Raw genomic sequence first — 27,468 nt, forward strand, 5'->3', positions numbered from 1 at the left:
CGTTTGGCTGTTGGGAGATTTACAGCACAAAGAGATCTAGTTGATTTGAAGCAGTTCCGAGAAAGTCTAAACATAATCCCCACTTCTCCCTCCTGGCACTTTCCATGTGGGAGATATAGCAGGATGTATATTGGTTTTGAGGACAACTCAATGGAGAGTGTAGGGAGAAAAGGTCCTGGCTCCTTGAATGCCGTTTCTGGAGACACTGCGATCAATGTGGGAGATATGTCAAGATGTGTGTTGGTTTTGAGGACGTCTCTCTGGAGAGTCTTAGCAAAGAGGTCACAGGGATAATCAGAGCAATTCTCAGAGACACTCAGAACAAGCTCGACAATTCCCTCCTGGCACTTTCCCTGTAGGAGATACCGCAAGACGTTTCTGTATATTGGGCACAGCGCTCTGCACGGTGTTAGCAGAGACTTTCCCTGGAGAGTGAAACCCTATGTCAGAGACACTGAGAAGAAGCCCCAATGTTCCCTCCAGGCACTTTCAGTGTGGGTGCCTTCTCCACGTGGTTCCTGGTTTCACTGCAGCTCTGAAGAGAACGTTAGCCAAGAGGTAACCGGGACAGTGAAAACAGTACTCAAAGACAGGGAGAGCAAGCTCTCTCTTGGCACTTTGGATGTGGGACATACAGCGAGATGTTTGCTGCTTTTGCGTTTGGCTGTTGGGAGATTTACAGCACAAAGAGATCTAGTTGATTTGAAGCAGTTCCGAGAAAGTCTAAACATAATCCCCACTTCTCCCTCCTGGCACTTTCCATGTGGGAGATATAGCAGGATGTATATTGGTTTTGAGGACAACTCAATGGAGAGTGTAGGGAGAAAAGTTCCTGGCTCCTTGAATGCCGTTCCTGGAGACACTGCGATCAATGTGGGAGATATGTCAAGATGTGTGTTGGTTTTGAGGACGTCTCTCTGGAGAGTCTTAGCAAAGAGGTCACACGGATAATCAGAGCAATTCTCAGAGACACTCAGAACAAGCTCGACAATTCCCTCCTGGCACTTTCCCTGTAGGAGATACCGCAAGACGTTTCTGTATATTGGGCACAGCGCTCTGCACGGTGTTAGCAGAGACTTTCCCGGGACAGTGAAACCCTATGTCAGAGACACTGAGAAGAAGCCCCAATGTTCCCTCCAGGCACTTTCAGTGTGGGTGCCTTCTCCACGTGGTTCCTGGTTTCACTGCAGCTCTGAAGAGAACGTTAGCAAAGAGGTAACCGGGACAGTGAAAACAGTACTCAAAGACAGGGAGAGCAAGCTCTCTCTTGGCACTTTGGATGTGGGACATAAAGCGAGATGTTTGCTGCTTTTGCGTTTGGCTGTTGGGAGATTTACAGCACAAAGAGATCTAGTTGATTTGAAGCAGTTCCGAGAAAGTCTAAACATAATCCCCACTTCTCCCTCCTGGCACTTTCCATGTGGGAGATATAGCAGGATGTATATTGGTTTTGAGGACAACTCAATGGAGAGTGTAGGGAGAAAAGTTCCTGGCTCCTTGAATGCCGTTCCTGGAGACACTGCGATCAATGTGGGAGATATGTCAAGATGTGTGTTGGTTTTGAGGACGTCTCTCTGGAGAGTCTTAGCAAAGAGGTCACACGGATAATCAGAGCAATTCTCAGAGACACTGAGAACAAGCTCGACAATTCCCTCCTGGCACTTTCCCTGTAGGAGATACCGCAAGACGTTTCTGTATATTGGGCACAGCGCTCTGCACGGTGTTAGCAGAGACTTTCCCGGGACAGTGAAACCCTATGTCAGAGACACTGAGAAGAAGCCCCAATGTTCCCTCCAGGCACTTTCAGCGTGGGTGCCTTCTCCACGTGGTTCCTGGTTTCACTGCAGCTCTGAAGAGAACGTTAGCAAAGAGGTAACCGGGACAGTGAAAACAGTACTCAAAGACAGGGAGAGCAAGCTCTCTCTTGGCACTTTGGATGTGGGACATACAGCGAGATGTTTGCTGCTTTTGCGTTTGGCTGTTGGGAGATTTACAGCACAAAGAGATCTAGTTGATTTGAAGCAGTTCCGAGAAAGTCTAAACATAATCCCCACTTCTCCCTCCAGGCACTTTCTATGTGGGAGATATAGCAGGATGTATATTGGTTTTGAGGACAACTCAATGGAGAGTGTAGGGAGAAAAGGTCCTGGCTCCGTGAATGCCGTTCCTGGAGACACTGCGATCAATGTGGGAGATATGTCAAGATGTGTGTTGGTTTTGAGGACGTCTCTCTGGAGAGTCTTAGCAAAGAGGTCACACGGATAATCAGAGCAATTCTCAGAGACACTCAGAACAAGCTCGACAATTCCCTCCTGGCACTTTCCCTGTAGGAGATACCGCAAGACGTTTCTGTATATTGGGCACAGCGCTCTGCACGGTGTTAGCAGAGACTTTCCCGGGACAGTGAAACCCTATGTCAGAGACACTGAGAAGAAGCCCCAGTGTTCCCTCCAGGCACTTTCAGTGTGGGTGCCTTCTCCATGTGGTTCCTGGTTTCACTGCAGCTCTGAAGAGAATGTTAGCCAAGAGGTAACCGGGACAGTGAAAACAGTACTCAAAGACAGGGAGAGCAAGCTCTCTCTTGGCACTTTGGATGTGGGCCATACAGCGAGATGTTTGCTGCTTTTGCGTTTGGCTGTTGGGAGATTTACAGCACAAAGAGATCTAGTTGATTTGAAGCAGTTCCGAGAAAGTCTAAACATAATCCCCACTTCTCCCTCCTGGCACTTTCCATGTGGGAGATATAGCAGGATGTATATTGGTTTTGAGGACAACTCAATGGAGAGTGTAGGGAGAAAAGGTCCTGGCTCCTTGAATGCCGTTTCTGGAGACACTGCGATCAATGTGGGAGATATGTCAAGATGTGTGTTTGTTTTGAGGACGGCTCTCTGGAGAGTCTTAGCAAAGAGGTCACACGGATAATCAGAGCAATTCTCAGAGACACTCAGAACAAGCTCGACAATTCCCTCCTGGCACTTTCCCTGTAGGAGATACCGCAAGACGTTTCTGTATATTGGGCACAGCGCTCTGCACGGTGTTAGCAGAGACTTTCCCGGGACAGTGAAACCCTATGTCAGAGACACTGAGAAGAAGCCCCAGTGTTCCCTCCAGGCACTTTCAGTGTGGGTGCCTTCTCCACGTGGTTCCTGGTTTCACTGCAGCTCTGAAGAGAACGTTAGCCAAGAGGTAACCGGGACAGTGAAAACAGTACTCAAAGACAGGGAGAGCAAGCTCTCTCTTGGCACTTTGGATGTGGGACATACAGCGAGATGTTTGCTGCTTTTGCGTTTGGCTGTTGGGAGATTTACAGCACAAAGAGATCTAGTTGATTTGAAGCAGTTCCGAGAAAGTCTAAACATAATCCCCACTTCTCCCTCCTGGCACTTTCCATGTGGGAGATATAGCAGGATGTATATTGGTTTTGAGGACAACTCAATGGAGAGTGTAGGGAGAAAAGTTCCTGGCTCCTTGAATGCCGTTCCTGGAGACACTGCGATCAATGTGGGAGATATGTCAAGATGTGTGTTGGTTTTGAGGACGGCTCTCTGGAGAGTCTTAGCAAAGAGGTCACAGGGATAATCAGAGCAATTCTCAGAGACACTGAGAACAAGCTCGACAATTCCCTCCTGGCACTTTCCCTGTAGGAGATACCGCAAGACGTTTCTGTATATTGGGCACAGCGCTCTGCACGGTGTTAGCAGAGACTTTCCCGGGACAGTGAAACCCTATGTCAGAGACACTGAGAAGAAGCCCCAATGTTCCCTCCAGGCACTTTCAGTGTGGGTGCCTTCTCCACGTGGTTCCTGGTTTCACTGCAGCTCTGAAGAGAACGTTAGCAAAGAGGTAACCGGGACAGTGAAAACAGTACTCAAAGACAGGGAGACCAAGCTCTCTCTTGGCACTTTGGATGTGGGACATACAGCGAGATGTTTGCTGCTTTTGCGTTTGGCTGTTGGGAGATTTACAGCACAAAGAGATCTAGTTGATTTGAAGCAGTTCCGAGAAAGTCTAAACATAATCCCCACTTCTCCCTCCTGGCACTTTCCATGTGGGAGATATAGCAGGATGTATATTGGTTTTGAGGACAACTCAATGGAGAGTGTAGGGAGAAAAGGTCCTGGCTCCTTGAATGCCGTTTCTGGAGACACTGCGATCAATGTGGGAGATATGTCAAGATGTGTGTTTGTTTTGAGGACGTCTCTCTGGAGAGTCTTAGCAAAGAGGTCACACGGATAATCAGAGCAATTCTCAGAGACACTCAGAACAAGCTCGACAATTCCCTCCTGGCACTTTCCCTGTAGGAGATACCGCAAGACGTTTCTGTATATTGGGCACAGCGCTCTGCACGGTGTTAGCAGAGACTTTCCCGGGACAGTGAAACCCTATGTCAGAGACACTGAGAAGAAGCCCCAATGTTCCCTCCAGGCACTTTCAGTGTGGGTGCCTTCTCCACGTGGTTCCTGGTTTCACTGCAGCTCTGAAGAGAACGTTAGCAAAGAGGTAACCGGGACAGTGAAAACAGTACTCAAAGACAGGGAGACCAAGCTCTCTCTCGGCACTTTGGATGTGGGGCATACAGCGAGATGTTTGCTGCTTTTGCGTTTGGCTGTTGGGAGATTTACAGCACAAAGAGATCTAGTTGATTTGAAGCAGTTCCGAGAAAGTCTAAACATAATCCCCACTTCTCCCTCCTGGCACTTTCCATGTGGGAGATATAGCAGGATGTATATTGGTTTTGAGGACAACTCAATGGAGAGTGTAGGGAGAAAAGGTCCTGGCTCCTTGAATGCCGTTTCTGGAGACACTGCGATCAATGTGGGAGATATGTCAAGATGTGTGTTTGTTTTGAGGACGTCTCTCTGGAGAGTCTTAGCAAAGAGGTCACACGGATAATCAGAGCAATTCTCAGAGACACTCAGAACAAGCTCGACAATTCCCTCCTGGCACTTTCCCTGTAGGAGATACCGCAAGACGTTTCTGTATATTGGGCACAGCGCTCTGCACGGTGTTAGCAGAGACTTTCCCGGGACAGTGAAACCCTATGTCAGAGACACTGAGAAGAAGCCCCAATGTTCCCTCCAGGCACTTTCAGTGTGGGTGCCTTCTCCACGTGGTTCCTGGTTTCACTGCAGCTCTGAAGAGAACGTTAGCAAAGAGGTAACCGGGACAGTGAAAACAGTACTCAAAGACAGGGAGACCAAGCTCTCTCTCGGCACTTTGGATGTGGGGCATACAGCGAGATGTTTGCTGCTTTTGCGTTTGGCTGTTGGGAGATTTACAGCACAAAGAGATCTAGTTGATTTGAAGCAGTTCCGAGAAAGTCTAAACATAATCCCCACTTCTCCCTCCTGGCACTTTCCATGTGGGAGATATAGCAGGATGTATATTGGTTTTGAGGACAACTCAATGGAGAGTGTAGGGAGAAAAGGTCCTGGCTCCTTGAATGCCGTTTCTGGAGACACTGCGATCAATGTGGGAGATATGTCAAGATGTGTGTTTGTTTTGAGGACGTGTCTCTGGAGAGTCTTAGCAAAGAGGTCACAGGGATAATCAGAGCAATTCTCAGAGACACTCAGAACAAGCTCGACAATTCCCTCCTGGCACTTTCCCTGTAGGAGATACCGCAAGACGTTTCTGTATATTGGGCACAGCGCTCTGCACGGTGTTAGCAGAGACTTTCCCTGGAGAGTGAAACCCTATGTCAGAGACACTGAGAAGAAGCCCCAATGTTCCCTCCAGGCACTTTCAGTGTGGGTGCCTTCTCCACGTGGTTCCTGGTTTCACTGCAGCTCTGAAGAGAACGTTAGCCAAGAGGTAACCGGGACAGTGAAAACAGTACTCAAAGACAGGGAGAGCAAACTCTCTCTTGGCACTTTGGATGTGGGACATACAGCGAGATGTTTGCTGCTTTTGCGTTTGGCTGTTGGGAGATTTACAGCACAAAGAGATCTAGTTGATTTGAAGCAGTTCCGAGAAAGTCTAAACGTAATCCCCACTTCTCCCTCCTGGCACTTTCCATGTGGGAGATATAGCAGGATGTATATTGGTTTTGAGGACAACTCAATGGAGAGTGTAGGGAGAAAAGTTCCTGGCTCCTTGAATGCCGTTCCTGGAGACACTGCGATCAATGTGGGAGATATGTCAAGATGTGTGTTGGTTTTGAGGACGTCTCTCTGGAGAGTCTTAGCAAAGAGGTCACAGGGATAATCAGAGCAATTCTCAGAGACACTCAGAACAAGCTCGACAATTCCCTCCTGGCACTTTCCCTGTAGGAGATACCGCAAGACGTTTCTGTATATTGGGCACAGCGCTCTGCACGGTGTTAGCAGAGACTTTCCCGGGACAGTGAAACCCTATGTCAGAGACACTGAGAAGAAGCCCCAATGTTCCCTCCAGGCACTTTCAGTGTGGGTGCCTTCTCCACGTGGTTCCTGGTTTCACTGCAGCTCTGAAGAGAACGTTAGCAAAGAGGTAACCGGGACAGTGAAAACAGTACTCAAAGACAGGGAGAGCAAGCTCTCTCTTGGCACTTTGGATGTGGGACATACAGCGAGATGTTTGCTGCTTTTGCGTTTGGCTGTTGGGAGATTTACAGCACAAAGAGATCTAGTTGATTTGAAGCAGTTCCGAGAAAGTCTAAACATAATCCCCACTTCTCCCTCCAGGCACTTTCTATGTGGGAGATATAGCAGGATGTATATTGGTTTTGAGGACAACTCAATGGAGAGTGTAGGGAGAAAAGGTCCTGGCTCCGTGAATGCCGTTCCTGGAGACACTGCGATCAATGTGGGAGATATGTCAAGATGTGTGTTGGTTTTGAGGACGTCTCTCTGGAGAGTCTTAGCAAAGAGGCCACACGGATAATCAGAGCAATTCTCAGAGACACTCAGAACAAGCTCGACAATTCCCTCCTGGCACTTTCCCTGTAGGAGATACCGCAAGACGTTTCTGTATATTGGGCACAGCGCTCTGCACGGTGTTAGCAGAGACTTTCCCGGGACAGTGAAACCCTATGTCAGAGACACTGAGAAGAAGCCCCAGTGTTCCCTCCAAGCACTTTCAGTGTGGGTGCCTTCTCCATGTGGTTCCTGGTTTCACTGCAGCTCTGAAGAGAACGTTAGCCAAGAGGTAACCGGGACAGTGAAAACAGTACTCAAAGACAGGGAGAGCAAGCTCTCTCTTGGCACTTTGGATGTGGGACATACAGCGAGATGTTTGCTGCTTTTGCGTTTGGCTGTTGGGAGATTTACAGCACAAAGAGATCTAGTTGATTTGAAGCAGTTCCGAGAAAGTCTAAACATAATCCCCACTTCTCCCTCCTGGCACTTTCCATGTGGGAGATATAGCAGGATGTATATTGGTTTTGAGGACAACTCAATGGAGAGTGTAGGGAGAAAAGTTCCTGGCTCCTTGAATGCCGTTTCTGGAGACACTGCGATCAATGTGGGAGATATGTCAAGATGTGTGTTGGTTTTGAGGACGGCTCTCTGGAGAGTCTTAGCAAAGAGGTCACAGGGATAATCAGAGCAATTCTCAGAGACACTGAGAACAAGCTCGACAATTCCCTCCTGGCACTTTCCCTGTAGGAGATACCGCAAGACGTTTCTGTATATTGGGCACAGCGCTCTGCACGGTGTTAGCAGAGACTTTCCCGGGACAGTGAAACCCTATGTCAGAGACACTGAGAAGAAGCCCCAGTGTTCCCTCCAGGCACTTTCAGTGTGGGTGCCTTCTCCACGTGGTTCCTGGTTTCACTGCAGCTCTGAAGAGAACGTTAGCCAAGAGGTAACCGGGACAGTGAAAACAGTACTCAAAGACAGGGAGAGCAAGCTCTCTCTTGGCACTTTGGATGTGGGACATACAGCGAGATGTTTGCTGCTTTTGCGTTTGGCTGTTGGGAGATTTACAGCACAAAGAGATCTAGTTGATTTGAAGCAGTTCCGAGAAAGTCTAAACATAATCCCCACTTCTCCCTCCTGGCACTTTCCATGTGGGAGATATAGCAGGATGTATATTGGTTTTGAGGACAACTCAATGGAGAGTGTAGGGAGAAAAGTTCCTGGCTCCTTGAATGCCGTTTCTGGAGACACTGCGATCAATGTGGGAGATATGTCAAGATGTGTGTTGGTTTTGAGGACGGCTCTCTGGAGAGTCTTAGCAAAGAGGTCACAGGGATAATCAGAGCAATTCTCAGAGACACTGAGAACAAGCTCGACAATTCCCTCCTGGCACTTTCCCTGTAGGAGATACCGCAAGACGTTTCTGTATATTGGGCACAGCGCTCTGCACGGTGTTAGCAGAGACTTTCCCGGGACAGTGAAACCCTATGTCAGAGACACTGAGAAGAAGCCCCAGTGTTCCCTCCAGGCACTTTCAGTGTGGGTGCCTTCTCCACGTGGTTCCTGGTTTCACTGCAGCTCTGAAGAGAACGTTAGCCAAGAGGTAACCGGGACAGTGAAAACAGTACTCAAAGACAGGGAGAGCAAGCTCTCTCTTGGCACTTTGGATGTGGGACATACAGCGAGATGTTTGCTGCTTTTGCGTTTGGCTGTTGGGAGATTTACAGCACAAAGAGATCTAGTTGATTTGAAGCAGTTCCGAGAAAGTCTAAACATAATCCCCACTTCTCCCTCCTGGCACTTTCCATGTGGGAGATATAGCAGGATGTATATTGGTTTTGAGGACAACTCAATGGAGAGTGTAGGGAGAAAAGTTCCTGGCTCCTTGAATGCCGTTTCTGGAGACACTGCGATCAATGTGGGAGATATGTCAAGATGTGTGTTGGTTTTGAGGACGGCTCTCTGGAGAGTCTTAGCAAAGAGGTCACAGGGATAATCAGAGCAATTCTCAGAGACACTGAGAACAAGCTCGACAATTCCCTCCTGGCACTTTCCCTGTAGGAGATACCGCAAGACGTTTCTGTATATTGGGCACAGCGCTCTGCACGGTGTTAACAGAGACTTTCCCGGGACAGTGAAACCCTATGTCAGAGACACTGAGAAGAAGCCCCAGTGTTCCCTCCAGGCACTTTCAGTGTGGGTGCCTTCTCCATGTGGTTCCTGGTTTCACTGCAGCTCTGAAGAGAACGTTAGCCAAGAGGTAACCGGGACAGTGAAAACAGTACTCAAAGACAGGGAGAGCAAGCTCTCTCTTGGCACTTTGGATGTGGGACATACAGCGAGATGTTTGCTGCTTTTGCGTTTGGCTGTTGGGAGATTTACAGCACAAAGAGATCTAGTTGATTTGAAGCAGTTCCGAGAAAGTCTAAACATAATCCCCACTTCTCCCTCCTGGCACTTTCCATGTGGGAGATATAGCAGGATGTATATTGGTTTTGAGGACAACTCAATGGAGAGTGTAGGGAGAAAAGGTCCTGGCTCCTTGAATGCCGTTCCTGGAGACACTGCGATCAATGTGGGAGATATGTCAAGATGTGTGTTGGTTTTGAGGACGTCTCTCTGGAGAGTCTTAGCAAAGAGGTCACACGGATAATCAGAGCAATTCTCAGAGACACTCAGAACAAGCTCGACAATTCCCTCCTGGCACTTTCCCTGTAGGAGATACCGCAAGACGTTTCTGTATATTGGGCACAGCGCTCTGCACGGTGTTAGCAGAGACTTTCCCGGGACAGTGAAACCCTATGTCAGAGACACTGAGAAGAAGCCCCAATGTTCCCTCCAGGCACTTTCAGTGTGGGTGCCTTCTCCACGTGGTTCCTGGTTTCACTGCAGCTCTGAAGAGAACGTTAGCCAAGAGGTAACCGGGACAGTGAAAACAGTACTCAAAGACAGGGAGACCAAGCTCTCTCTTGGCACTTTGGATGTGGGACATACAGCGAGATGTTTGCTGCTTTTACGTTTGGCTGTTGGGAGATTTACAGCACAAAGAGATCTAGTTGATTTGAAGCAGTTCCGAGAAAGTCTAAACATAATCCCCACTTCTCCCTCCTGGCACTTTCCATGTGGGAGATATAGCAGGATGTATATTGGTTTTGAGGACAACTCAATGGAGAGTGTAGGGAGAAAAGGTCCTGGCTCCTTGAATGCCGTTTCTGGAGACACTGCGATCAATGTGGGAGATATGTCAAGATGTGTGTTGGTTTTGAGGACGTCTCTCTGGAGAGTCTTAGCAAAGAGGTCACAGGGATAATCAGAGCAATTCTCAGAGACACTGAGAACAAGCTCGACAATTCCCTCCTGGCACTTTCCCTGTAGGAGATACCGCAAGACGTTTCTGTATATTGGGCACAGCGCTCTGCACGGTGTTAGCAGAGACTTTCCCGGGACAGTGAAACCCTATGTCAGAGACACTGAGAAGAAGCCCCAGTGTTCCCTCCAGGCACTTTCAGTGTGGGTGCCTTCTCCACGTGGTTCCTGGTTTCACTGCAGCTCTGAAGAGAACGTTAGCCAAGAGGTAACCGGGACAGTGAAAACAGTACTCAAAGACAGGGAGAGCAAGCTCTCTCTTGGCACTTTGGATGTGGGACATACAGCGAGATGTTTGCTGCTTTTACGTTTGGCTGTTGGGAGATTTACAGCACAAAGAGATCTAGTTGATTTGAAGCAGTTCCGAGAAAGTCTAAACATAATCCCCACTTCTCCCTCCTGGCACTTTCCATGTGGGAGATATAGCAGGATGTATATTGGTTTTGAGGACAACTCAATGGAGAGTGTAGGGAGAAAAGGTCCTGGCTCCTTGAATGCCGTTCCTGGAGACACTGCGATCAATGTGGGAGATATGTCAAGATGTGTGTTGGTTTTGAGGACGTCTCTCTGGAGAGTCTTAGCAAAGAGGTCACACGGATAATCAGAGCAATTCTCAGAGACACTGAGAAGAAGCTCAACAATTCCCTCCTGGCACTTTCCCTGTAGGAGATACCGCAAGACGTTTCTGTATATTGGGCACAGCGCTCTGCACGGTGTTAGCAGAGACTTTCCCGGGACAGTGAAACCCTATGTCAGAGACACTGAGAAGAAGCCCCAATGTTCCCTCCAGGCACTTTCAGTGTGGGTGCCTTCTCCACATGGTTCCTGGTTTCACTGCAGCTCTGAAGAGAACGTTAGCAAAGAGGTAACCGGGACAGTGAAAACAGTACTCAAAGACAGGGAGAGCAAGCTCTCTCTTGGCACTTTGGATGTGGGACATACAGCGAGATGTTTGCTGCTTTTGCGTTTGGCTGTTGGGAGATTTACAGCACAAAGAGATCTAGTTGATTTGAAGCAGTTCCGAGAAAGTCTAAACATAATCCCCACTTCTCCCTCCAGGCACTTTCCATGTGGGAGATATAGCAGGATGTATATTGGTTTTGAGGACAACTCAATGGAGAGTGTAGGGAGAAAAGGTCCTGGCTCCTTGAATGCCGTTTCTGGAGACACTGCGATCAATGTGGGAGATATGTCAAGATGTGTGTTGGTTTTGAGGACGTCTCTCTGGAGAGTCTTAGCAAAGAGGTCACATGGATAGTCAGAGCAATTCTCAAAGACACTCAGAACAAGCTCGACAATTCCCTCCTGGCACTTTCCCTGTAGGAGATACCGCAAGACGTTTCTGTATATTGGGCACAGCGCTCTGCACGGTGTTAGCAGAGACTTTCCCGGGACAGTGAAACCCTATGTCAGAGACACTGAGAAGAAGCCCCAATGTTCCCTCCAGGCACTTTCAGTGTGGGTGCCTTCTCCACGTGGTTCCTGGTTTCACTGCAGCTCTGAAGAGAACGTTAGCCAAGAGGTAACCGGGACAGTGAAAACAGTACTCAAAGACAGGGAGAGCAAGCTCTCTCTTGGCACTTTGGATGTGGGACATACAGCGAGATGTTTGCTGCTTTTGCGTTTGGCTGTTGGGAGATTTACAGCACAAAGAGATCTAGTTGATTTGAAGCAGTTCCGAGAAAGTCTAAACATAATCCCCACTTCTCCCTCCTGGCACTTTCCATGTGGGAGATATAGCAGGATGTATATTGGTTTTGAGGACAACTCAATGGAGAGTGTAGGGAGAAAAGGTCCTGGCTCCTTGAATGCCGTTTCTGGAGACACTGCGATCAATGTGGGAGATATGTCAAGATGTGTGTTGGTTTTGAGGACGTGTCTCTGGAGAGTCTTAGCAAAGAGGTCACACGGATAATCAGAGCAATTCTCAGAGACACTCAGAACAAGCTCGACAATTCCCTCCTGGCACTTTCCCTGTAGGAGATACCGCAAGACGTTTCTGTATATTGGGCACAGCGCTCTGCACGGTGTTAGCAGAGACTTTCCCGGGACAGTGAAACCCTATGTCAGAGACACTGAGAAGAAGCCCCAATGTTCCCTCCAGGCACTTTCAGTGTGGGTGCCTTCTCCACGTGGTTCCTGGTTTCACTGCAGCTCTGAAGAGAACGTTAGCAAAGAGGTAACCGGGACAGTGAAAACAGTACTCAAAGACAGGGAGAGCAAGCTCTCTCTTGGCACTTTGGATGTGGGACATACAGCGAGATGTTTGCTGCTTTTACATTTGGCTGTTGGGAGATTTACAGCACAAAGAGATCTAGTTGATTTGAAGCAGTTCCGAGAAAGTCTAAACATAATCCCCACTTCTCCCTCCTAGCACTTTCCATGTGGGAGATATAGCAGGATGTATATTGGTTTTGAGGACAACTCAATGGAGAGTGTAGGGAGAAAAGGTCCTGGCTCCTTGAATGCCGTTTCTGGAGACACTGCGATCAATGTGGGAGATATGTCAAGATGTGTGTTTGTTTTGAGGACGTCTCTCTGGAGAGTCTTAGCAAAGAGGTCACACGGATAGTCAGAGCAATTCTCAAAGACACTCAGAACAAGCTCGACAATTCCCTCCTGGCACTTTCCCTGTAGGAGATACCGCAAGACGTTTCTGTATATTGGGCACAGCGCTCTGCACGGTGTTAGCAGAGACTTTCCCGGGACAGTGAAACCCTATGTCAGAGACACTGAGAAGAAGCCCCAATGTTCCCTCCAGGCACTTTCAGTGTGGGTGCCTTCTCCACGTGGTTCCTGGTTTCACTGCAGCTCTGAAGAGAACGTTAGCCAAGAGGTAACCGGGACAGTGAAAACAGTACTCAAAGACAGGGAGAGCAAGCTCTCTCTTGGCACTTTGGATGTGGGACATACAGCGAGATGTTTGCTGCTTTTGCGTTTGGCTGTTGGGAGATTTACAGCACAAAGAGATCTAGTTGATTTGAAGCAGTTCCGAGAAAGTCTAAACATAATCCCCACTTCTCCCTCCTGGCACTTTCCATGTGGGAGATATAGCAGGATGTATATTGGTTTTGAGGACAACTCAATGGAGAGTGTAGGGAGAAAAGGTCCTGGCTCCTTGAATGCCGTTTCTGGAGACACTGCGATCAATGTGGGAGATATGTCAAGATGTGTGTTGGTTTTGAGGACGTGTCTCTGGAGAGTCTTAGCAAAGAGGTCACACGGATAATCAGAGCAATTCTCAGAGACACTGAGAACAAGCTCGACAATTCCCTCCTGGCACTTTCCCTGTAGGAGATACCGCAAGACGTTTCTGTATATTGGGCACAGCGCTCTGCACGGTGTTAGCAGAGACTTTCCCGGGACAGTGAAACCCTATGTCAGAGACACTGAGAAGAAGCCCCAATGTTCCCTCCAGGCACTTTCAGTGTGGGTGCCTTCTCCACGTGGTTCCGGGTTTCGCTGCAGCTCTGAAGAGAACATTAGCAAAGAGGTAACCGGGACAGTGAAAACAGTACTCAAAGACAGGGAGAGCAAGCTCTCTCTTGGCACTTTGGATGTGGGACATACAGCGAGATGTTTGCTGCTTTTACATTTGGCTGTTGGGAGATTTACAGCACAAAGAGATCTAGTTGATTTGAAGCAGTTCCGAGAAAGTCTAAACATAATCCCCACTTCTCCCTCCTAGCACTTTCCATGTGGGAGATATAGCAGGATGTATATTGGTTTTGAGGACAACTCAATGGAGAGTGTAGGGAGAAAAGGTCCTGGCTCCTTGAATGCCGTTTCTGGAGACACTGCGATCAATGTGGGAGATATGTCAAGATGTGTGTTTGTTTTGAGGACGTCTCTCTGGAGAGTCTTAGCAAAGAGGTCACACGGATAATCAGAGCAATTCTCAGAGACACTGAGAACAAGCTCGACAATTCCCTCCTGGCACTTTCCCTGTAGGAGATACCGCAAGACGTTTCTGTATATTGGGCACAGCGCTCTGCACGGTGTTAGCAGAGACTTTCCCGGGACAGTGAAACCCTATGTCAGAGACACTGAGAAGAAGCCCCAATGTTCCCTCCAGGCACTTTCAGTGTGGGTGCCTTCTCCACGTGGTTCCTGGTTTCACTGCAGCTCTGAAGAGAACGTTAGCAAAGAGGTAACCGGGACAGTGAAAACAGTACTCAAAGACAGGGAGAGCAAGCTCTCTCTTGGCACTTTGGATGTGGGACATACAGCGAGATGTTTGCTGCTTTTGCGTTTGGCTGTTGGGAGATTTACAGCACAAAGAGATCTAGTTGATTTGAAGCAGTTCCGAGAAAGTCTAAACATAATCCCCACTTCTCCCTCCTGGCACTTTCCATGTGGGAGATATAGCAGGATGTATATTGGTTTTGAGGACAACTCAATGGAGAGTGTAGGGAGAAAAGGTCCTGGCTCCTTGAATGCCGTTTCTGGAGACACTGCGATCAATGTGGGAGATATGTCAAGATGTGTGTTGGTTTTGAGGACGTCTCTCTGGAGAGTCTTAGCAAAGAGGTCACATGGATAGTCAGAGCAATTCTCAAAGACACTCAGAACAAGCTCGACAATTCCCTCCTGGCACTTTCCCTGTAGGAGATACCGCAAGACGTTTCTGTATATTGGGCACAGCGCTCTGCACGGTGTTAGCAGAGACTTTCCCGGGACAGTGAAACCCTATGTCAGAGACACTGAGAAGAAGCCCCAATGTTCCCTCCAGGCACTTTCAGTGTGGGTGCCTGTTGGGGGCGGCTAGCAGAAAAGTACAAGTATGCAAGAAACTCGAGGGTATGCCGACCTTGCAGACCTGAGACAAATAAATCTGAGGGGCCAGGGAACAACTGGCCTTGCAGGTCTGAGATAAATAACCTTGAAGAAGTAGGGAGTAGACAACAAGTTATCACTGTAGCTTTTAACACATTCCAAAACTGTAGCTTCTAGCATGTAGCGAAACCGCAGGTAGGAGGGATTATTGTAATGAAACATTTAGAGCTAAGCCAATTAGAAATGATAGAATTTGTGTAATTTATGTAACTGTTAAGTAGCTGTATAAAAGCTTTCCGACGCGTCTAATAAACTGACATCTTGCTTGCATCAAGCAGCGTCCCGTCTCTCAATCGCGGCAAATTGGTGACCCCGACGTGATGGGGTGGTGAACCGCCTAGCTGAGCGGCTTGCTGCGAGTCCCACGGAACTTTGAATGAGCTGCTGAAAGGAAGCAGGAACTGGCCAGGAATCCCTCTGGATTTAAGAGGTGAGCTGTGGGAAACATGGGGAATCAGATGTCCCCCGCAGAGAGAGACGTATATGAAGTTATGAAAACGCTCCTCCGGAAACATAAAAAAGATATTTCCGGGCAGGACTTAAAGATTATGCTTAAGTGGGTACAAATGAAGATCCCCACTGTTACGGCCTCCAGTATTTTTACCCGGGAACTTTGGGACGATGTGGGGGTAAAGTTGTGGGACTTAGCGACGTCAGGGAATGCCGAGGCTCAGCGTTTGCTTCCGTGGTGGAGAAATATCTTTGAGGCTATTAAAGCACAGAAAAAGGGCCATAAAGACTCTCCAGACACTAAGGGGGAACCTTCATCAGCTCAGCCTTTGCTTCCCCCTCCGTTACCTCCGCGACGTGCTAAGTCGCCCGGACCCTTAAAGGTCTGTGCCGCAGGCTACCCTCCTGAGGAAGATCCGCTTGACCCGGGGCCCGTTGATCCTGATAAAGAGCCTGACTTGTACCCCCCTGACCCTCATGATACGTGGGCGAATATTAGACGTCAAGCTTTAAAGGAAGGTGACTTGGAAATAGCGCGAACGATAGTCGCCCCTGTTATTTATCAAGGCCGGGGAGTGCAGTGGGAGGCTTTGTCCTTCCCGGTAATTAAAGAGCTGCGCCGTACCGTCACAGAACACGGGCTCTCTTCCCCATATTTTGTGAGCCTGCTGTCTTCTGTCTTTGATACGTATGTTATGACTCCCCATGATTTAAAATCGCTAGCGCAATTGTTATTAACCCCTTCCCAGTATTCCCTGTGGGAGTCACATTGGAGGGGGGGCCTTCAAACTCTCCTCACCAGCTACGTGGGTCATAATAATGCTGCTCTTGCCGCACTGACCATGGAGCACCTTATGGGTACGGGTCAGCACTCTAATCCAGTGGCACAGGCTCGAGATTGTCCACGAGAGGCCCTGGAAGCGATCCGCGAAGAAGCAAAAAAGGCTTTACTTAAAATACCCGATTCCAGTAAACCTCAAAAGGCATTCACCTCTATTACGCAGGAACCTCGGGAGCCGTACATGCAATTCATTGATAGACTTAAGCAAGCTTTAGAACGCCAAATAGATAATACCGAAGCTCGAGAAATTTTGCTATTAAAATTAGCAGTTGAAAATGCTAACGCCGACTGTAAAAAATTACTTAAATCTCTCCCTAACCCAGCTCCGACTTTGGTTGAAATGGTAGAGGCTTGTAATCGTATCGGTACTGTGGACCATAAATTTGAAGCGATGGCAGCTGCTTTCGCAGCTATGAGAGGCATGTCTGGGGGAGGAAATTGTTACGGTTGTGGTAAACCAGGCCATATCAAACGAAATTGTCTCACTTCTAATGGGGGGGCTAAAGCCCAAGCCCCTGGGATCTGTCCCCGATGCAGGAAGGGGCGTCATTATGCTAATCAATGTCGTTCTAAGTATAATTTCCAAGGGCAGCCGATACAGGGAAACCGCTTGCGGAGCGCGGGGCAGCGACGCGCACAGACACAAGTATCGTCGCCGGTGGATGGAGCCATGCAGATGGGTGTGACCTCACCACAAGTCTTCACCCAGCAACAGCCGGTAGCGCCGGATTGGACCTGGCAACCTCACACACAGTAACGTTGCTTGATTCCTCTGTTCATTTATTAGCAACTAATGTTTCAGGTCCTTTACCCCCGAAAACACAAGGGCTACTATTAGGGAGATCATCGGTTACCTTAGCCGGACTTTTTGTATTGCCTGGAGTAATTGATGCGGATACCATTGGGGAAATTAAAATCATGGCCTGGACCCCATTTCCCCCTTGCACAGTACCCAAAGGAAGCCGCATTGCACAATTACTACTGATCCCGCAGAACGCAAGCTCTCTTTTGCCTCACCCACCTCCGCAGCAAAGACAAGGAGGTTTTGGATCTACTGGGGATCCACAGATTCTCTGGGTACAGTCCATTTCCCAGAAGCGACCACTTTGTCAATGTACTCTTATTCACGGCACTCAGCAAGTAATCCTAAATGGGATTATTGACACCGGGGCCGATGTTACCGTAATTTCACAGGCGAAGTGGCCTCCACAATGGCCTTTGGCAGCTGTGCCTCAGGCACTAGCCGGAATCGGAGGAGTTGGTAGAAGCCACCAATCCTCGGAATTGATCCAAATCAAAGGCCCAGAAGGACGAGTGGCTTCCGTCAAGCCTTTTGTGCTGCCTGTTCCTATGGTCTTATGGGGACGTGATGTGCTATCACAATGGGGAACTTCCATTCAGTCGCATTTTTAGGGGGGGCCATTGAGGTGCGCGACACCCTGAAACTGACTTGGAAAACTCAGACACCCATTTGGGTAGATCAATGGCCCCTACCACTCGAAAAGCTTCGCGCTCTCCAAGAACTGGTTACGGAACAATTAGCAAAAGGACATATAGTACCTACTACTAGTCCTTGGAATTCACCTGTCTTTGTTATTAAGAAGCAATCTGGCAAGTGGCGCCTGCTCCATGATCTCAGAAAAATCAATGATGCTATGGTAGATATGGGAGCTCTGCAGCCAGGGCTCCCTTCTCCAACTATGATCCCCCGCAATTGGCATCTCACCGTTATTGACCTTAAGGATTGCTTTTTTAACATTCCACTACACCCTGATGACGCTGCCAAATTTGCTTTTTCAGTCCCAAGTGTCAATATGCAAGCCCCTGTGCAACGATATCAGTGGGTTGTACTGCCGCAGGGAATGAAAAATAGCCCGACAATTTGTCAATGGTATGTCGCTAAGGTACTTAGCCCTGTCAGGGTTGCGTTGCCTCAAGTTCTGTTATATCATTATATGGATGATATCTTGATGGCTGCGCCTCACCTTGAGCTCATGGAACAGGCCGTAGCCCTTGTCACGGCCGCTGTCAATTCGGCAGGCCTCTGTATTGCGCCCGAAAAAGTCCAGAAAATGCCCCCTTGGACCTACTTGGGTTGGCGCATCAGGACCCAGACGATAGTTCCCCAACCTGTGCATATACAGGCCGACATTAAAAATTTGCACGATGTTCAAAAATTATTAGGGACCATTACTTGGGTCCGACCCTTGCTAGGAATCTCCAATTCAGACTTAAGCCCTTTGTTTGAACTCCTCAAGGGAGATTCCGATTTACGCTCCCCTCGTCGACTTGGTCCTGAAGCCGCTGCCTCATTACAAAAAGTAGCGGAAGCCATTGCCTCACGGCAAGCACACCGCTGTGCGCCTGAATTGCCCTTCAATTTAATTATTTTGAACCCTGCACGTCAGCCATATGCTTTGATTTTTCAATGGGACCCTAACAATCCCGATCCCTTATTAATCATTGAGTGGGTCTTTCTACCCAACCAGCCCACTAAAACAATTTGGACGCAACATGAAATGTTTTCTTCCTTGATAATTAAAGCACGGCAGCGCTTGCTTGCCCTGTCAGGCATGGACTTTGCTTCTATCTGTTTGCCTGTAACTAATATGTACCTACAATGGTTATTCCAACAGTCTGATGCTTTCGTGTTTGCCTTAACAGATTATACGGGTCAACTAACCTCACATCCTCCGTCCCACAAGCTTCTACATGCTCATTTTAACTTAATATCCATACCAAAGAGATGTCACCAGCCCCTCCAAGGCCTTACTGTGTTCACCGATGGGTCTGGAAAAACACACAAGTCGGTGATTGTCTGGTGGGATGACCGCTCTCAACAATGGGAGTCGGACGTTGAGACAGTCTCCGGGTCCCCTCAAATCGTAGAGCTTGCCGCTGTTGTTCGAGCTTTTCGTAAGTGGTCTACACCACTGAATCTTATTACTGATTCTGCTTATGTTGCAGGCGTTGTCGAACGGGCAGAGGCCTCGGTGCTGCGTCATACTTCGCATGCTGATTTGTTTGCTTTGTTGCAGGAACTTGTTTTCCTTTTAACCTCTCGAACACATCCCTATTTTGTTTTACATGTTAGATCGCACACTTCTTTACCTGGGTTTATTGCAGAAGGCAATCGACAGGCCGATATGCTCACTCTGCCGGTACAAGTTTTACCTGACCGTATTGCGCAAGCTAAGCTTAGTCATTCCTTTTTCCATCAGAATGCAGGGGGCCTCAAACGTCAGTTTGGCCTCACTTCTCAGCAAGCGGCGAACATTATCGCTGTCTGCCCTGATTGTCAAAAACATTCTTTTCCTACGGCACCAGGTGGGGTTAATCCCAGAGGCTTACAAAGCCTGCAATTATGGCAGACGGATGTCACACACTATCCAGAATTTGGGAGATTAAAATACGTCCATTCCTCTATTGACACCTTTTCAGGCGCTCTATTTGCCTCCTGCCATGTGGGGGAGGCGGCGAAAGATGTTCGCAGGCATCTGCTGCGTGCTTTTGCTACCTTAGGCATCCCTGCACAAATCAAAACAGACAATGGCCCTGCTTATATCTCGGCTGCACTTAAAACCTTTTTTATCTCTTGGGGGATCACTCACATCACTGGGATCCCTCATTCCCCTACGGGCCAGTCCCTGATTGAACGCTCTCATCAGTCTTTAAAGCGCTTGTTACAACAACAGAAAGGGGGAGTAGGGACAGCCACCCCTGAAGAACGTCTACAGAAAGCCCTGTATGTTTTTAACTTTTTAAATTGTTCTTTAATAGATAACAACCCTCCGATCGTTCGCCACTTTAACACAAACACTTCTTTCGAAGCCAGTGTAAAAGCTCCAGTCCTGATCCGCGACCCTGAGACAGGTAAGGTCTTGGGGCCATACCCCCTTGTCACATGGGGCAGAGGCTATGCTTGTGTTTCCACAGAAGGAGGCCCCAGGTGGATCCCAGCGAAGAGCGTGCGACCTTTCCGTGAACCCCTACCACAGTCGGACGGCCACAACACCAATCCACAGCTAGATCATTCCCCTGAACGGCATACTGAAGAACATTCGGAGGACTGATGCAGTGCTTTTATGGACAATAGAGCAGAGACTCCAGTAGAACATATTCATTGCGTCACCTGTGGTAATTGTGACCCTTAGGTTTATGTGACTGCTATCGCTGTGGTAAGAGATGGTAGCGATGGTTAACATTGGCCAATAGATGGTGTGACAGTTGCCTAATATATGAAGTTAGCAATGTAAGAATTTAGCATTGAAAAAAAAAAAAAAAAAAAAAAAAAAGGGGGTGGGGGGAAGAGTCCGTCAAACATTATGATCCTGTTAACACTTTTTTGTATATGTGCAGCCTGGACACATGCCAATCCTTTGCCAGGGTACCATCCTCACCTTTTTGACCCCCGTCAAAATGTCTGGGTTACTCTGTCCAGGTCGCTCAATACAACTAGCTTTTGTGCCAGTCTTGCTACGCCCAGCTCGCCCTTCACCACCTGCTTAGTAGGGATACCACTGAATAACTCGACCTTTTTACTGTTTAATAACTCTATGACAACCTTACGGAAGCAGTACAATATTTCTGGAAGGCTTCCTTTTTCATGGAAAAATCTTAAGGACCTTTTTGAAAATTACGATAATTGGGATGATAAATTACCAATAGGGCCTGAGCCGCAGGAAATTGACTTAGTAGATTCTCTTAATGCTTCTCACTGTTTGTTTATTGGCCTTAGGTCATGGTCGGGGGCCCGAAAAGAGGGGCGCTTAGTAAAGGATTCTCCACCGACCGTCATCTCACCTATTGGTAATGCTACCCTCTGGCAACAACAATGGTGTTTGAGCATTGCTCGAAACGCCACTCACTCAGCCCCCGGTACCATGCTCCCTAGGCGGCTCCCTTTGGGGTTCTTTTTTATTTGTGGAAATAGAGCTTGGTCTGGGATCCCTTCTAACCCTAGGGGAGGCCCGTGTACTATTGGACAGCTTAGTCTTGGCACTCCTCACTATCATCCAAGCCCAAAACAGCGGTTACGTTTTACTCGTGACACAATACAAGCATTAGATAATACCTGTGACGATAATGTTAAGCTATGGAATCGCTGGGAGGTTTTTTTCGCCTCGCTATTTACCCCTGGGGTGGCAGCAGCGAGAGCCCACAGAAACTTAGATGCAATTGCCTGTTGGGTGGTTAAGCAAGCAAATGCTACCAGCCGCATACTATCTGAGATGGCTGAAGACTTGTCTACAGTACAACATGCAGTCCTGCAAAACAGAGCCGCTATCGACTTCTTGCTACTAGCCCACGGACATGGCTGTGAGGATTTTGACGGAATGTGCTGCATGGACTTAGAGGACCACTCTTCTTCGATACATAAGCAAATTACGCAACTCCTTGCGCATTCACAAAAGGTGCAATCTGATACGGACTTCTTCGGATTGGGTACTTTGGGTGATTGGTTTGGGCTAAAGGGCTGGCTTAGGAGCCTGGTACAATCTGCTGTACTCATATTAGTTATTATATTGGTAGGCCTTTTGATTCTAAGCTGTGCTCTTTCCTGTGTTAGGTCTATGGTGACTAAAGTTTTTCGACATACATGGTTTATTCAAAACGGCGATATTCCAAAGATTTACACTAGTGTTAGTTCTGTCCAGCTCACTGAGTATGATGACCTTTAAACCCGTGCCTCAGTTCTGCCTTTAAAGAAACAAAAAAGGGGGAGATGTTGGGGGCGGCTAGCAGAAAAGTACAAGTATGCAAGAAACTCGAGGGTATGCCGACCTTGCAGACCTGAGACAAATAAATCTGAGGGGCCAGGGAACAACTGGCCTTGCAGGTCTGAGATAAATAACCTTGAAGAAGTAGGGAGTAGACAACAAGTTATCACTGTAGCTTTTAACACATTCCAAAACTGTAGCTTCTAGCATGTAGCGAAACCGCAGGTAGGAGGGATTATTGTAATGAAACATTTAGAGCTAAGCCAATTAGAAATGATAGAATTTGTGTAATTTATGTAACTGTTAAGTAGCTGTATAAAAGCTTTCCGACGCGTCTAATAAACTGACATCTTGCTTGCATCAAGCAGCGTCCCGTCTCTCAATCGCGGCAGGTGCCTTCTCCACGTGGTTCCTGGTTTCACTGCAGCTCTGAAGAGAACGTTAGCAAAGAGGTAACCGGGACAGTGAAAACAGTACTCAAAGACAGGGAGAGCAAGCTCTCTCTTGGCACTTTGGATGTGGGACATACAGCGAGATGTTTGCTGCTTTTACATTTGGCTGTTGGGAGATTTACAGCACAAAGAGATCTAGTTGATTTGAAGCAGTTCCGAGAAAGTCTAAACATAATCCCCACTTCTCCCTCCTAGCACTTTCCATGTGGGAGATATAGCAGGATGTATATTGGTTTTGAGGACAACTCGATGGAGAGTGTAGGGAGAAAAGGTCCTGGCTCCTTGAATGCCGTTTCTGGAGACACTGCGATCAATGTGGGAGATATGTCAAGATGTGTGTTGGTTTTGAGGACGTCTCTCTGGAGAGTCTTAGCAAAGAGGTCACACGGATAATCAGAGCAATTCTCAGAGACACTCAGAACAAGCTCGACAATTCCCTCCTGGCACTTTCCCTGTAGGAGATACCACAAGACGTTTCTGTATATTGGGCACAGCGCTCTGCACGGTGTTAGCAGAGACTTTCCCGGGACAGTGAAACCCTATGTCAGAGACACTGAGAAGAAGCCCCAATGTTCCCTCCAGGCACTTTCAGTGTGGGTGCCTTCTCCACGTGGTTCCTGGTTTCACTGCAGCTCTGAAGAGAACGTTAGCAAAGAGGTAACCGGGACAGTGAAAACAGTACTCAAAGACAGGGAGAGCAAGCTCTCTCTTGGCACTTTGGATGTGGGACATACAGCGAGATGTTTGCTGCTTTTACATTTGGCTGTTGGGAGATTTACAGCACAAAGAGATCTAGTTGATTTGAAGCAGTTCCGAGAAAGTCTAAACATAATCCCCACTTCTCCCTCCTGGCACTTTCCATGTGGGAGATATAGCAGGATGTATATTGGTTTTGAGGACAACTCAATGGAGAGTGTAGGGAGAAAAGGTCCTGGCTCCTTGAATGCCGTTTCTGGAGACACTGCGATCAATGTGGGAGATATGTCAAGATGTGTGTTGGTTTTGAGGACGGCTCTCTGGAGAGTCTTAGCAAAGAGGTCACACGGATAATCAGAGCAATTCTCAGAGACACTCAGAACAAGCTTGACAATTCCCTCCTGGCACTTTCCCTGTAGGAGATACCGCAAGACGTTTCTGTATATTGGGCACAGCGCTCTGCACGGTGTTAGCAGAGACTTTCCCGGGACAGTGAAACCCTATGTCAGAGACACTGAGAAGAAGCCCCAATGTTCCCTCCAGGCACTTTCAGTGTGGGTGCCTTCTCCACGTGGTTCCTGGTTTCACTGCAGCTCTGAAGAGAACGTTAGCAAAGAGGTAACCGGGACAGTGAAAACAGTACTCAAAGACAGGGAGAGCAAGCTCTCTCTTGGCACTTTGGATGTGGGACATACAGCGAGATGTTTGCTGCTTTTGCGTTTGGCTGTTGGGAGATTTACAGCACAAAGAGATCTAGTTGATTTGAAGCAGTTCCGAGAAAGTCTAAACATAATCCCCACTTCTCCCTCCTGGCACTTTCCATGTGGGAGATATAGCAGGATGTATATTGGTTTTGAGGACAACTCAATGGAGAGTGTAGGGAGAAAAGTTCCTGGCTCCTTGAATGCCGTTTCTGGAGACACTGCGATCAATGTGGGAGATATGTCAAGATGTGTGTTGGTTTTGAGGACGTCTCTCTGGAGAGTCTTAGCAAAGAGGTCACACGGATAATCAGAGCAATTCTCAGAGACACTCAGAACAAGCTCGACAATTCCCTCCTGGCACTTTCCCTGTAGGAGATACCGCAAGACGTTTCTGTATATTGGGCACAGCGCTCTGCACGGTGTTAGCAGAGACTTTCCCGGGACAGTGAAACCCTATGTCAGAGACACTGAGAAGAAGCCCCAGTGTTCCCTCCAGGCACTTTCAGTGTGGGTGCCTTCTCCACGTGGTTCCTGGTTTCACTGCAGTTCTGAAGAGAACGTTAGCCAAGAGGTAACCGGGACAGTGAAAACAGTACTCAAAGACAGGGAGAGCAAGCTCTCTCTTGGCACTTTGGATGTGGGACATACAGCGAGATGTTTGCTGCTTTTGCGTTTGGCTGTTGGGAGATTTACAGCACAAAGAGATCTAGTTGATTTGAAGCAGTTCCGAGAAAGTCTAAACATAATCCCCACTTCTCCCTCCTAGCACTTTCCATGTGGGAGATATAGCAGGATGTATATTGGTTTTGAGGACAACTCAATGGAGAGTGTAGGGAGAAAAGGTCCTGGCTCCTTGAATGCCGTTCCTGGAGACACTGCGATCAATGTGGGAGATATGTCAAGATGTGTGTTGGTTTTGAGGACGTCTCTCTGGAGAGTCTTAGCAAAGAGGTCACACGGATAATCAGAGCAATTCTCAGAGACACTCAGAACAAGCTCGACAATTCCCTCCTGGCACTTTCCCTGTAGGAGATACCACAAGACGTTTCTGTATATTGGGCACAGCGCTCTGCACGGTGTTAGCAGAGACTTTCCCGGGACAGTGAAACCCTATGTCAGAGACACTGAGAAGAAGCCCCAATGTTCCCTCCAGGCACTTTCAGTGTGGGTGCCTTCTCCACGTGGTTCCTGGTTTCACTGCAGCTCTGAAGAGAACGTTAGCAAAGAGGTAACCGGGACAGTGAAAACAGTACTCAAAGACAGGGAGAGCAAGCTCTCTCTTGGCACTTTGGATGTGGGACATACAGCGAGATGTTTGCTGCTTTTGCGTTTGGCTGTTGGGAGATTTACAGCACAAAGAGATCTAGTTGATTTGAAGCAGTTCCGAGAAAGTCTAAACATAATCCCCACTTCTCCCTCCTGGCACTTTCCATGTGGGAGATATAGCAGGATGTATATTGGTTTTGAGGACAACTCAATGGAGAGTGTAGGGAGAAAAGTTCCTGGCTCCTTGAATGCCGTTTCTGGAGACACTGCGATCAATGTGGGAGATATGTCAAGATGTGTGTTGGTTTTGAGGACGTCTCTCTGGAGAGTCTTAGCAAAGAGGTCACACGGATAATCAGAGCAATTCTCAGAGACACTCAGAACAAGCTCGACAATTCCCTCCTGGCACTTTCCCTGTAGGAGATACCGCAAGACGTTTCTGTATATTGGGCACAGCGCTCTGCACGGTGTTAGCAGAGACTTTCCCGGGACAGTGAAACCCTATGTCAGAGACACTGAGAAGAAGCCCCAGTGTTCCCTCCAGGCACTTTCAGTGTGGGTGCCTTCTCCACGTGGTTCCTGGTTTCACTGCAGTTCTGAAGAGAACGTTAGCCAAGAGGTAACCGGGACAGTGAAAACAGTACTCAAAGACAGGGAGAGCAAGCTCTCTCTTGGCACTTTGGATGTGGGACATACAGCGAGATGTTTGCTGCTTTTGCGTTTGGCTGTTGGGAGATTTACAGCACAAAGAGATCTAGTTGATTTGAAGCAGTTCCGAGAAAGTCTAAACATAATCCCCACTTCTCCCTCCTAGCACTTTCCATGTGGGAGATATAGCAGGATGTATATTGGTTTTGAGGACAACTCAATGGAGAGTGTAGGGAGAAAAGGTCCTGGCTCCTTGAATGCCGTTTCTGGAGACACTGCGATCAATGTGGGAGATATGTCAAGATGTGTGTTGGTTTTGAGGACGTCTCTCTGGAGAGTCTTAGCAAAGAGGTCACACGGATAATCAGAGCAATTCTCAGAGACACTCAGAACAAGCTCGACAATTCCCTCCTGGCACTTTCCCTGTAGGAGATACCACAAGACGTTTCTGTATATTGGGCACAGCGCTCTGCACGGTGTTAGCAGAGACTTTCCCGGGACAGTGAAACCCTATGTCAGAGACACTGAGAAGAAGCCCCAATGTTCCCTCCAGGCACTTTCAGTGTGGGTGCCTTCTCCACGTGGTTCCTGGTTTCACTGCAGCTCTGAAGAGAACGTTAGCAAAGAGGTAACCGGGACAGTGAAAACAGTACTCAAAGACAGGGAGAGCAAGCTCTCTCTTGGCACTTTGGATGTGGGACATACAGCGAGATGTTTGCTGCTTTTGCGTTTGGCTGTTGGGAGATTTACAGCACAAAGAGATCTAGTTGATTTGAAGCAGTTCCGAGAAAGTCTAAACATAATCCCCACTTCTCCCTCCTGGCACTTTCCATGTGGGAGATATGCAGGATGTATATTGGTTTTGAGGACAACTCAATGGAGAGTGTAGGGAGAAAAGGTCCTGGCTCCTTGAATGCCGTTTCTGGAGACACTGCGATCAATGTGGGAGATATGTCAAGATGTGTGTTGGTTTTGAGGACGTCTCTCTGGAGAGTCTTAGCAAAGAGGTCACATGGATAGTCAGAGCAATTCTCAAAGACACTCAGAACAAGCTCGACAATTCCCTCCTGGCACTTTCCCTGTAGGAGATACCGCAAGACGTTTCTGTATATTGGGCACAGCGCTCTGCACGGTGTTAGCAGAGACTTTCCCGGGACAGTGAAACCCTATGTCAGAGACACTGAGAAGAAGCCCCAATGTTCCCTCCAGGCACTTTCAGTGTGGGTGCCTTCTCCACGTGGTTCCTGGTTTCACTGCAGCTCTGAAGAGAACGTTAGCAAAGAGGTAACCGGGACAGTGAAAACAGTACTCAAAGACAGGGAGAGCAAGCTCTCTCTTGGCACTTTGGATGTGGGACATACAGCGAGATGTTTGCTGCTTTTACATTTGGCTGTTGGGAGATTTACAGCACAAAGAGATCTAGTTGATTTGAAGCAGTTCCGAGAAAGTCTAAACATAATCCCCACTTCTCCCTCCTAGCACTTTCCATGTGGGAGATATAGCAGGATGTATATTGGTTTTGAGGACAACTCAATGGAGAGTGTAGGGAGAAAAGGTCCTGGCTCCTTGAATGCCGTTTCTGGAGACACTGCGATCAATGTGGGAGATATGTCAAGATGTGTGTTGGTTTTGAGGACGTCTCTCTGGAGA

This window comes from Chroicocephalus ridibundus, chromosome 12 (assembly GCF_963924245.1).
Source record: "Chroicocephalus ridibundus chromosome 12, bChrRid1.1, whole genome shotgun sequence".
Classification (NCBI taxonomy): domain Eukaryota; kingdom Metazoa; phylum Chordata; class Aves; order Charadriiformes; family Laridae; genus Chroicocephalus; species Chroicocephalus ridibundus.